This window comes from Zootoca vivipara, chromosome 7, assembly GCF_965207765.1.
Source record: "Zootoca vivipara chromosome 7, rZooViv2.hap1.1, whole genome shotgun sequence".
NCBI lineage: Eukaryota > Metazoa > Chordata > Lepidosauria > Squamata > Lacertidae > Zootoca > Zootoca vivipara.
The window spans coordinates 78869456-78882284 of record NC_142590.1 but is presented as its reverse complement, the minus strand read 5'-3'; the positions used below and the strand labels follow the sequence as shown (position 1 = coordinate 78882284).

The window sequence follows — 12829 nt, the reverse complement described above, 5'->3', positions numbered from 1 at the left end:
GACAGAGCAAAGGGAGCTCACCCCGTCATGTGGATTCGAACCACCGACCTTCTGATCGGCAAGCCCAAGAGGCTCAGTGGTTTAGATCACAGCGCCACCCGTCTCACTTAAATACCAGGTATGAACACGACACATGCTAAATTCTTCCCAAAGGATTTACCCATACTTTTCCACCTTGGTATGTATGGATCATAAACATTTTGGGGTGATTGGAAGCTTGCACATATTATCACTGGTTACTTGTAGCCCTTCATTTACGACTAGGAGTGATCCTTAGCAACATTTGTTTCTGGCTGACGGTTTTCCTCTGTGTGTGGTCCAGATTAGGGATGGGGCAGAAATTCGATTCATTTCGCATTTAAAGCTGAACTTAACAAATTTGCACTTTCCACAACAACGTGAGAACCAAAACACGCCCGCCCTTCAAAATTTGCACTTCTCCAAATTTTGCGATGCAGTTCTCAAACAATATTTTTTTAAAAAAAATGTATAGGTTAGTGAGGGATGCACGTACAAATGACTATATGGGTGGAAAATGTACTATTTGTGGATAAATTGCTCTGGAAAATATGTGTACATTAGTCAAAACTGCATACAAATATCTGTTTACCAGGAGAAATTCACATGAAATGTCTGAAAAAATGATTAGGATTTCTTTTTCTTTTTTTTAAAATTGCAAGTTGCTGCAGAAACTGAAGTGAAGTCTGGGAAAATGTGAGAGAACCAAAATGGCATTTCAGTGGCATGCACCTTATTAACAACAGTGAGGAGAGGGTTTTTGCTAAGGGGTGCAGTGATTGCAACTGTTGTGGCTCATGCTTCCTAATGATGGAAGGGGCTCTGGCTTGGAGCTGATAGCTAACATGATCATTGCTTGTTTTCCTGGGCTCCCTTCACTGGGGCCTGTCTATTTTTCTGCCGGGCTCTGTGCAACAAAATGCTTCTTTGCTATGCATTCACAGCCTTTTGTCCCCACTACATGAAGTGGGAAGGTTGCACTGAACACAGAGAAATGTCCCTAAATATATATTGTGTTGTATCTTGGTGCTGGCTTTAGAGAGCCACTGCACCAGCCATGTTGCGATTGGAGGCTATTCACTGCCCTAGTACATTGATTCAGAAATAAAAAAACTTCAGCTAAACTAGGGAAAGTTTAGGTGGAAACTTGGAGTGAATCTGAAATAAATCTCATTTGTGGCACCCCAACGAAACCAAACAATTTCCTCCTCATGCTTCCCTGTACTTACAATGTGACTCATTTAATTTTTGAAAATCTTCCTGAGTTACATTGGTTGTCTGCATATTCTGCTCCAAAACAAGAGTTTGCAAAATATGCAACTCAACAGGGTTATAAAGAGAAACAAAGGATAAACTAAAGGGGAGAAATGAATCACTTCAAACTAATGGCAGAGTGAAAGAGCTGAGGATGGAAATGAACTAGGGTGAGCATACCATGGAATATAACAAATATATATAGTTACTCGTGCACACTTCTTATGCGTGGTTCATATAAAATACGCAGTTCTATTCTGTGCTTTTCCAAGCAAGATTAATAAGTAGCAACCTTTCATTTCTTAAGGCTAAAGTGAAATAAAACTTTCCGAGAAGTGTGGCATGCAATCTGGGAGACTGAAAAATGGCATTGTTTGGAAATAGTTGCCTTTGCTTTGTTTACTTACGTAGGGCACAGTCCTAACAAACACACCCCACTGTCAAGGATTGGGGTGGATGGCACATAGTCAAAACTCTGCCACTAGCAGAAACGGTAATTTTCTGCAAGTGAGAGCTGTTGCCATAGCAGAGGCTCAAGCTGTACTTGGGCAGGAAAGAAGTAACCTTGTTGTAACCCATGGAACGTCCTCAAATGGGGCATTTCAGGTCTGGGTGCCCATAGACTTTGGAAAATACCATGTTTGAATTTCCCCTTACATAACAGCCTCCCTGCAAGTAAAAAACAACAACTAGCACATCAATGAGAAAAGAAGCAGGCTAGAGCAGAACTTACGGTGCTAATTTTCTCATTGCAGGCAGTTGTTTATATGGGAGAGCTATCATAAACCTGAACCTCTCCCTACAACTTGACATCCTCCACTGTTTGTGTGGACCTGGTCTAACAATGGATTGAGACCAAATAATTGGAAGAAACAAAATGCTTCCTTTAAGAGAAAACAGCTCGTCACAGGAGGAAGAGAGTGATGATTGATCCACTTCGATATCTCATTTTGGTGCTTCCCCTTAACACTGTTTTTTTGCACTGGTCCATGAAAGATGCTTAAATGCATACAGTCGAACTCAGAAGTCGAACAGAATCCGTTCCGGAAGTCCGTTCGACTTCCGAAACATTTGACTTCCAAAGCGCGGCTTCTGATTGGCTGCAAGAATATCCTGCAACTAATCGGAATCCATGGAAGCCCTGTCAGATGTTCGGCTTCTGAAAGAACGTTTGAAAACCGGAACACTCACTTCCAGTTCTCGATCGTTCGGGAGCCGAGGTATGACTGTAATTGTGTTATTTGCTAACACGCCGCCCCTCTGATGCCCAGCAGAAATTTAAAGAGAGAATGTGCAAGGAACATGGTGTTACACTCGTGTGCTTTCTTATCACCAGAAGCTTATGGATTGTATTGTTCTTGTTCCAACAGAATCATAAAGTCATTTGTTGCAAGAAGCTGCCATCCATAGTTACCTCTGAACAACCACCCCGCTCTTCAAACACAAGGACAGTCTTTCCTAAACGCCCCTAAAGCTGTCCCTGGTTTTGTGCAAATCTGTGGCTTGATTAGACGTCAGATGTTGTAGGCTAATGGAGCACTAGACATGCTACCAAGGCTGGATATTGAATGTGCTGATTCACCCATGCAGCCAGTAATAAAACACCTTCCACGGGGGACAGCTTCAGTTAAATTTTAATTTAAAATACACCTCATTAAATAGCAATTAAAGAATTGTTTGCTTAGGCTGTTTAGTGCTTTCAGTCTCAATCTGGAGTGTTTGTAATATCCTACAGGAATGTGCTCTGAGACAGAACAAATGATAGCTTTGTTACAGAGCAGAGGTCAATTGATAGGGGACCATGGAAAATATTAAGGGAAACTTTTAATTTCTAATAAAGAATTGTCAAACCCTTAAAACCACATAACTCCCATGATTCTTATGGGAAAGCCATGACAATGAAACTGGTGTAAATCCAAAATCCAATATAAGTTTGTAGTAGACACTCCCTTGGCCTAACCTACCTCACAAGCTTGTTGAGAGGACGAAGTCAATTTTTCCACCCTAAATCCTTAAATAGGGAGAAGAACAAAAAAAATTCCCGGGGAGGCTCAGAGGGTGCCTTCATTCCATATCTTTAGGCCCCAAGAGAGAACATTCCTCTTCAACCAATCTAAGGCATTTTCAATATGTTTGGGGAGGTGTTTTCTATTATTGTTGTGTGTTGTGTGTTTTTATGTTTTATGTTTTTTTATGTCAGCCATGATGTGCTACTGGTCTTCCTATAGCCGTTGGGGTAAGGAATGTAGATGGAACTGGAATCTAGTCGTTTGAACTGGCTTGTCTTTTGGAATGAAGGCGCCAATCTCCTTTTACCCACAACTCATTTTCAAATTGGTTTTTGCATCTACCAGATGCATCTATTCCTCCCCCCCTGCCTTTATTTTCCATTTCTTAAGTTATGCATACCACAAGCTAGCTAATCAAGAAAGTACAATGCAGACAACTGTTTCATAAAGCCTGGGGAAAATGAAGCAATCTCTAGTGCATGTAAAATATGTTATTTACCTTTGGAATCAAGCTGTTTTGTTAGGTACTAAGCTTAAAGGCAATCTTCAAAGACAGAAGCATCTTGTAAAAAAATGTGAAGGAGAGAAATAGATTAGGATGGTGCTTGCATAATGATTAAGGGAAAAGTATATTTACATCAATGTAACCAAACATCTTATCTCACTTGGTACTGGCTTCTTCAAGGTCACTATTAATAGGGAGGGGGACATCCTCTTGGATTTTGGGTGAATTCCATTGTTTTTCATTTATCTCCTTTTTCTTGTTCTTTGGCCAGAGGCCTTTTTATTCTAAAGTGCTTCTTTTCAGGTGGCATATAGAATATTTTTGCCTATGAAAATGCCTGCATATGTCCAGCCTTCCCACTGACACCCTGGGGGGGGAAGTATATGTAAATACTGGCAACCTCTTGACTGAATGTACAGGAGGAAAAGAAAAATGCCTAAATTCAAATGTGTGTTAATTTTCTGCATGAAAAAATGGTTAGGGTGAAAATGTTTACATTTCACCAAAAAGCAAGTTTATGCCATGAAATTTTAATAGTGTTATGTATGTGCTGTCGTGATCATTTCCCAAGTGATAAAATTTCCTATCAAATTTGGACTTAAAGCTTTTAAAATGTACCCTCCAACATTTCTCCGATGAAAATAGGGACGTCCCATTCCAGTAATGATAATTTTACTATTTATACCCCACACATCTTACTGGGTTGCCCCAGCCACCCTGGGCAGCTTCCAACATATATAGAAACATAATAAAACATTAAACATAAAAATAAATTTAAAAAATCCCTATACAGGATTGCCTTCAGAAAGCTCAGGGGTCGGATAACTCCATACCCTCTGACATTTCTCTAATGAAAATAGGGACATCCTAAGGAAAAGTGGGGTGTTCTGGGATCAAATCAGAAACCAGGACAGCTTCTTTAAATTTGGGACGCCCCCGGAAAATAGGAACACTTGGAGGGTCTGTTAAAATGTGTAAACCATATGGGCATGACCAACTTGTACTGTGGGTGCAAGTTCCGTACAGGATGCATAAGGAACATAAGAAGAGCTTGGCTGGATCAGGCCACTGGCCTGTCTCGTCCAGCGCCCAGTTTTCACAGTGGCTAACCAGTTGCCTAGAGGAAGCCCAAAGAGGCACTGGGAACACCAGTGCTCTTTCCACTTGTGATTTCCAGTGCAGCACATTCAGGGTCCCTGTTCAGATGAAGACACGAAGGTTGGGAGCGAGCACTACAAATTCTGCATGGGAAATGAATGCCTGAAAAGGCAGTGCATGCCTAAATAATGTTGCTGTCCCAGGTCAAAGACAAAACGGTGTGCAGATATAGACACACACACACACACACACACACACACACACCACAGGCACACCACAGACACAAGTGCGCTGGCATACAAATGTTACTTAAGTGCTGGCAGAAATGCAGGACATTGAACATAGGGTTGCCACCTTTTTCTGGCAAAAAAAACCAGGAAAAGGTGTGTCGGGCCGGTTGGGGGGCATTTTTTGTTTCACCTGGTTCTGAAGTGACTTCAAAGCAATCCATTACAATCTGTTGCAGCCTGACAGGGTGGCCCCTCTGGAAGTTGTCACACAGGCATGCACACACATACACATGATTTTGCAGATCTGTCCATGTTTGCTACCCAGAGCTTAATTATATGACCTTTCACACACTCTTTCAAACACATGTAGTCGGAGAGGATCCTTAACTTGGCAGAGAGAGAGAGAGAAGACTTGAAATACCGGACAAAACTCTATCAATACAGGATGTAGCATTTTATACTGAAACTAGTGTCATTCAGCCCGTTTAATAAACGGGCGCTAGAACATTCGGCCTTTTTCGGCGGCGGCGGCGTGGGCGGGGTGGCTGGCCCCTCCCACGGCCGCTGTTTCATCAGGGCACTCCGCTGAGCCCAGCTGGCCAGCGGGCGCCAGGAGAAGGCCGCAATTATTCTGAGGACTGTGAGGAAAATGGTGGGGAGAGGGGTGGGGGGTGGGGAGTGTGTGTGTGTGTGTGTGTGTGTGTGTGTGTGTGTGAAGTCTCTGCGTCCAATCCCTGTGTCCGTGGGGCACATGCGCAGTAGCGCAAACCCAGGGACACAGGGAATACTGGACGCAGAGACACTTGCAATTTATTATATAGGATACGGACAATCCTGTAGTTATAATTATTATATTTATTTATTTATACATACCCCGCCCATCTGGCCGGGTTCCTAATTGCACCTGAGTCAGCTTAGGGGGTGCAAGGTAAACACACAGATTTCTGTCCTCCGACACTGTTCTGCATCTCCCAACATCTTCCAGCAGAGGCAGCCATCTGACTTGCCTAATAACTTGCCTAATAACAGGGCCGGATCTAGTAGACTGACATCTGAGCCAGTGTTCAGGTCACTGGTATACCTATCTCTTATTTTCCTTGTCAAGATGTTGGGCTCACCCCGCAGGTGACAGAGCTGCTGTGAGCATTCTTTTGCTGTTAACATCTGCCTTTCCCCTGAGATGTGATGAAATGATTAATTTGGACTCCAGAGATTCAGAAATTCTTATAATTAAAAAGAAAAGAAAATTGCTCAGAGTAACTCAGCCAGCATGCTCAGCAATTTGAATGACTGTAATGCAATCAACGGTATGACTCTTTTGTCTGCATCCAGTTCTAGAAACACAAAAAGAAATTTATGTAATTAAAAAGGTGGCCCCGAAATATGCAAGGGAAGCAGATATGATCAACCCTGCAGTACTGTAATAAATTAATTGTTCAGGAAAGGCATATACCTAGCTATTTGTAATGCACTTCGGCGCTTGTAAAACTGTCATAACAAGGGGGAGATTTTTCATTGTTAGAGAGTGGGGAAGAATCCAAGGCCTTGAAATGATGTTTCAACTACTCCGTCTTGAAATGTACTCTAAAGTGCAAAGTTTGCTGGAAAGTATTCATAAATCATAAAAAAGCAGGACTGGGATCCAATACAGAGTCAGGCGTGTTTTTGAGTCCAATGGTTCTAGTCCAACAGAGTGCACAGGCAGAAGCAAAGAAGTTGGAATTTTGCAAATCAGGTGTTTGGTGAGGAAGGGAAGAACAAGGTTTTTTTGTTTTTTGTTTACTCCAGTCACCTATACACCTTTATTGTTGTTGTCGTTTAGTCGTGTCCGACTCTTAGTGACCCCATGGATCATAGCACGCCAGGCACCTTTATTAACCCCCAATCAATGGAAATCCATCTTTGTCACATGCATCCTGTGTGCTGGGCTGAGTTGGGGGAATCATGTATACAGCACCAATAAGCACATCCAACTTCCCCCCCTCTCCACCATCTCTGGTAATTTTAAGTGAGATCAGGGCTGGCCCTATGGCAAGACTGAGTGGCGCAGGGCGCCGGGCCGCTAGGGGGGTGCCGCGCTGCTGAGCCTGCGGCAGCCGCGCTGCATGCTGCACCCGCCAGACAGCCGCGCTGGAAAACGGGGGGGGGGCCTCGGAGGGATATGCTTAAGACAGCCCTGAGTGAGATCATACTTGTCCAATTAGTTATACTCGAAGCAGACCAATTGGAATATACTGAAGTCTATTGATTTCAGTGGGTCTCCTCTGAGAATGCTTCATACTGCACACCCTCCAACATTTCCCCGATGTCCCATTTCATAATAATAATTTTACTATTTATACCCCACACATCTGACTGGGTCCCCGCAACCACTCTGGGCAGCTTCCAACTTATTAAAAAACACACCATAATAACACATTAACCATTAAAAAAACAAAACCTTCCCTATATACAGGATTGCCTTCAGATAGCTTGGGGGTCGGATAACTCCATATTCTCTGACATTTCTCCAATGAAAATTGGGATATCCTAAGGAAAAGTGGGACTTTCTGGGATCAAATCAGAAAACGGGGTGGCTTCTCTCAATCAGGGAAAATAGGGACCCTTGGAGGGTCTGATATTGACCTGTAGACAGTTAGATTCTTATACAGAATCATACACTGAGCTTCAAGTCTGCTGTTCAAAACTGGATACGCTCCATACTAAAGTCGTATAGCACTACAATCCTGCCTAACTGGGAGGACGTCCCATGTGACTCACTGGGGCTTCTACCTGAAGGACTGCCTTCTCCTGCCGCCTCATGTACCTACTGCTTCATGTGCCGGGGGCATTGCTGAAGGCCCTCTTCCAAGCAGCAATAGAAGCATTCATGGATAGTGAAGGAGGAGATATTGGCAAAACTATAGCAAGATTCATTTCCAAATCAAAACTCTTCCATATAAAAGGTCTACCTTAAAATATGTACAAAACCTTTTGGGCATTTTAAACTTCAATCTATATTCTATTGCTGGAAACTTATTTTTCCACCATCTTTTTTATTTAAAAAGTGGGTTTTTGAGTTTCAGGGTACAATTGCATACTCAAGTTCCACTGATGATGGAGCTTTAGCATTTGGGAGAAGTCCTGCTATACTTGCAGGATGCAAGATTAGCTGCCCCCCATTACAAAATACACCACTGGACCACCCCAAAGAGCTGATCTGCCAGCAATGGTACACTGGCAGAACTGCTAAAATAGGGAGGTATATTTCCTAGCTCCCAACACAATTAAACTATAGGGCTGTGTACATACCAAAGTATCAATGCTTACACATGTCACACAGACTGGAAAACATGCACACATGATATGCATCACATTGACTTTATAACAGCCAAGTGTTCACAGCCTAAGACTGTAGTAAAATGAAGCTAAGGACTGACCATCAACAACTTATTATTATTATTTTCAAATCTCTCCAGCATTTTCATTATACAAATGAGCAGGAAAAAATATCTGTAACTCCTGAAGCATCTTGACTTTCCACCCTCTTTTGAAGTAATATATAATTACAAGATGAGTTACAGTCTGTTGATCATTTCTGGGTAATAACAGATAACTTTGAGAAAGCATGGTCTATGCTTTTGGTGTTTTTTTTTTTAATGGAATACCTGTAAAACTAGCACAACAAGATGCTGTTTTCTCCTTCCTCTCCAAGACTGGAATCTAAAGTTTTAAAATTAATAAACAATGACTTGGAAGTAAACATTGACAGTGTGTGTCATAATATACAGGTATTTGGTGTAATTCTGTTTTGAGGGAGAAGGACCATACAAATTGATCCCGTTGCTCCTGCTGTGTTAAAAGAGACAGGCACAGATTGTACTTCTTAAAGGCAAGATCTTGAAGTCACACGATACAACAACCCTTCTGAGCTCAGTGTAGAGACAAAGAAAGATGCTACACATGAGGTCAAACTGTTCATCTGACCCCATACTGCCTATCTCAAGGCCGGCATCAGGTTTGATGGGATTCTGGGCAAGGTCCCGTCGTGGGTTTTCCAGCCCGTGTATAGTAGCAGTGATTCCTGAATTGTAGGGGGTTAAATTGGTGACCATTGGGGTCCCTTCCAACTCTACATTCCTATTATTCTATGAATATGATGTAAGGAGTGTCAGACTGGATAGAACTGTGTTCAAATCTCTACTCAGCTACGGAGCTCTGTGACCATTGGCCAGTCACTCTTCTTCTTCTTCTTTGGAGATCACTCATAGGCAAGTAAGATTGTCTTCCATAAACACGGTTTTAACAATGGGTCCGTAAGTGACTGTGGAGGCCAATTCTGGATCCACATGTCCTTCCACAGTGGGGACATTGGTTTCCGGGCAGGAGTTGATCACGGTGTGGATTTGCCAAGTGTGTCTTCCTCTTAGCACGTTTCTCCCTTGCATCCTGAGATCAAGTTTCTTCAAAGCCCATGACACCTTTGGGAAAGGCTGTTCTCCAACTGGAACACTCGCAGGCCAATGTTTCCCAGTTGTTAGTGTTTATACTACATTTTTAAAGATTTGCCTTGAGGCAGTCTTTAAACCTCTTTTGTTGACAACCAGCATTACACTTTCCATTTTTAAGTTTGGAATAGAGTAGTTGCTTTGGAAGACGATCATCAGGCTTCCGCACAACATGACCAATCCAACGAAGTTGATGTTGTGACCATGGGTGTAGCCAAGCCCCTCCCCACAAATCAATAAAAACCAATACAAATCAATACAAATCTGGGGTTCTGCCCTCCTTCTGTCCCCTCCAGCCAAAATCCTGACTACACCCATGATGGTGACAGTAACAAAAGCCGTATCCTACCCTGAGCTCTTTGGAGAAATGATGCATCCCAAAAAATGGTAGGGCCAGTGCAGTCATGGAAAGAATTAAAGTGGCCTTTCAGCCAGAAGTATTGCCATTTTTGCCCCCCCCCCCGGCGGCTCTGAATGACATTGTTTATCTAGTATTTGCTTTGCTTTTAAATCCAGAAACGCTTCTTTCCCACCACCACCTCCTTTTGATTGTGAATTGCATTTACCTGGACGCACACCAAGAAGAGCTTGTAATTCCTAGACGATCTTCCAAGACCACCATTTTAATCTGAAAATGCACTTAGTTTATTTCTCCGCAGAATAAAGAACAAACGTGTAGTGCTGTCAGCAGGACTCGCCATAACAAATGATTCTCTCAGCAGAAAAAAATAAAGCAGGCGGGAGGACATACTTAACATTCTGGAAGCATTACTCCAAAATGTTGACATGCCGCTGAAAACTCACCTTGTTGCACAACTTACATTGCTTCTGAAAGCGGGTCATTAAGATACTGTATCCTTCACAAACTCCATAAAAGCAACGTTGTGTAATGCTTGAGAAAATGTGCGTAAATGAGCGATGGGTCAGTTTCTACAGGTTTGTTTTTGATTCAGATAAGCTTGTTTTTATTCTGTTCTCTGACACTGCCGGCTCCCACCCACCCCAACACCCCTTCTGCTTCCCTGCCCCCCAAAGTGAGTGGAAAATTTCATAAGAACAACAACAGAAAGATTCATAAGGGGAAAACCCCCCATCATTTTAACTTTCCCATTCCGTGGCAGCGTCAGTCAGGTCCCCTGAAACATGCTTGGCTCCGTTAGTCTTTTCTGTTACATTAGAAAAGCCCTGACCAAAGTCCCCTCTGGTCCATTATCCTCTTCTCACAGTAGCCAAACATAGTCCTCCAAGAAGCCCGCACTTTCTGTGGCTCTCAATATCCCATGATTACTATACAGCTGTTTAACTGTCAAGCTCTCTTCCCAGGGAACGCTGGGAATCGCAGTTTCATGAGGAAAAACATCTCCCAGCACTCTCTGGTTCTCAGGATTCTTTGGGAGAAGCTGTGGCTGTTTCAAACGGTATGGTACCACTTTAAATGTATGGTGCAAATGGGGCCTAAGTCAAGTCCATTAATTTCGATGGGTCTATGCTGAGTAAAACTTCACCGGATAACATTGATGTTCTTGGACTCCAACTCCAAAACCAGCAGGAGCTAATGGCCAGGGAAGATAATTGCAGCTGTTAACTGTTATGGGCTTTTAATTTTGAATGGTACAGTATTTTATATTTTTTATTCTGGTCTGTGGTTAATTTGCTGTGCTGAGAAAGTTTAACCGCCGCTGGGTTTGCTCGTTTGTTGTACTTCGCGTTTGGTTTCATTGCTGTATGTTTCGCTTTTTTCTGTAACATACTTCGCAAGGTCATACTTAGAAAGCCATTCATTAAAAACATTCACATTGAATACAGTTTGTTGAGCGTGGGTGTGCTATCAGCTCAGCCCTTGCATGACCTGAGAAAATTAATATACAGTATTTCCATCTCAGTTCCTTTAACTGTAGAATCATAGAATCATAGAGTTGGAAGAGACCACAAGGGCCATCCAGTCCAACCCCCTGCCAAGCAGGAAACACCATCAAAGCATTCTTGACATATGTCTGTCAAGCCTTTGCTTAAAGACCTCCAAAGGAGGAGACTCCACCACACTCCTTGGTAGCAAATTCCACTGCCGAACAGCTCTTACTGTCAGGAAGTTCTTCCTAATGTTTAGGTGGAATCTTCTTTCTTGAAGTTTGAATCCATTGCTCCGTGTCCGCTTCTCTGGAGCAGCAGAAAACTGTAGAATGGAAGCAATAGTGACCAGCCCTGTTGGATTTTTTGGAAGATAAATTTATATCATAAGGTCCTTACTGGAGGGACCTATGCTTTGTTTTTATTGCTCTGCAAAGCGCCAGGTGTAGTGAGGATGCTGTGAAGCATCACCAGTTTAGATTACTGAAAAGCAATGCATCTACATGCAACTGCCACTGAAAACAGTTGGGTGCCTTGAGACAACCTGTTTAATGGACATTCATCCTTGGGGTTTTTTTCAGGGAGATGAAGGTCATGTTGGCTATTTAATGAGTATTCAATCTGATTTGTTCACAGGCAGACCAGACGGTGCTGTGTCAAAACAAGTCAACATGTTTTCCAGCGCATGTCTCCATCCCTTTCCTTATGACTGAAAGTTTTTGGAGAAGTGGGCTTGTTGCTCAAAAGGTACACTTCAGTTGCCCTTCCTGAATATGCCAGTATGTGATTGAATCCCACCTGAAAATAGTGAGTCTGGAAGCATCCTTCCTCAAAACTTCTGTTAGTTCAGAATATAGCTGCTAACTAGGAACTGCCTTAGGTAGCACATCTCACTGGTTCTGAAACATCATCTTCATGGGCTGCTGGTCCATTTCCTTGCACATTTCAAAGTACTGATGCTTACCTTTAAAGCTATATGGCTTGAAAGCTGGACTCAGGGATCGTCTCCTTCCACATGTAAATGATCATGTGTTAGGATGTCCTCATCAGAGGTTAGGCAGGTGGTGGGCGAGACCTTTGCAGCTGCAGTGTCCTGTTTCTGGAACACTTTCAGCACCATAAATTGATTGTATCTGCTGCGCTGCTTTGAAATCTTTGTTTAATTCTGGAGATAAATAGCTTTTTTGCGACTGTATTCACTGCCCATGGAAGCCACTTGCTTCTGGCGCTCACAACCCTTTTATCAAGATATGAGTACCGGCACCTCGTTTTTTTACATCCAAAAAGCACTGTATCTGAGAGGGAGGGAGGGATCCATCATGACAGAATTCATACTTGCAGGCAGTATATAAATCTTTGCAGCAACAAAAAGAAATTAAC

The 12829-nt window shown here is 42.7% G+C and overlaps 1 long non-coding RNA gene across 1 annotated transcript in view; it reads right to left on the bottom strand.

Annotated features, from left to right (window-relative positions):
* The window catches only part of LOC148685156 (uncharacterized), a 28193-nt gene extending 17659 nt beyond the window's left edge, over positions 1–10534 (bottom strand). The window contains exon 1 of the long non-coding RNA XR_015950916.1: positions 10168–10534. This is a non-coding gene — a long non-coding RNA (uncharacterized LOC148685156). The remainder of the gene's footprint in view (positions 1–10167) is intronic.
* Between the last annotated feature and the right edge of the window lie 2295 nt (positions 10535–12829).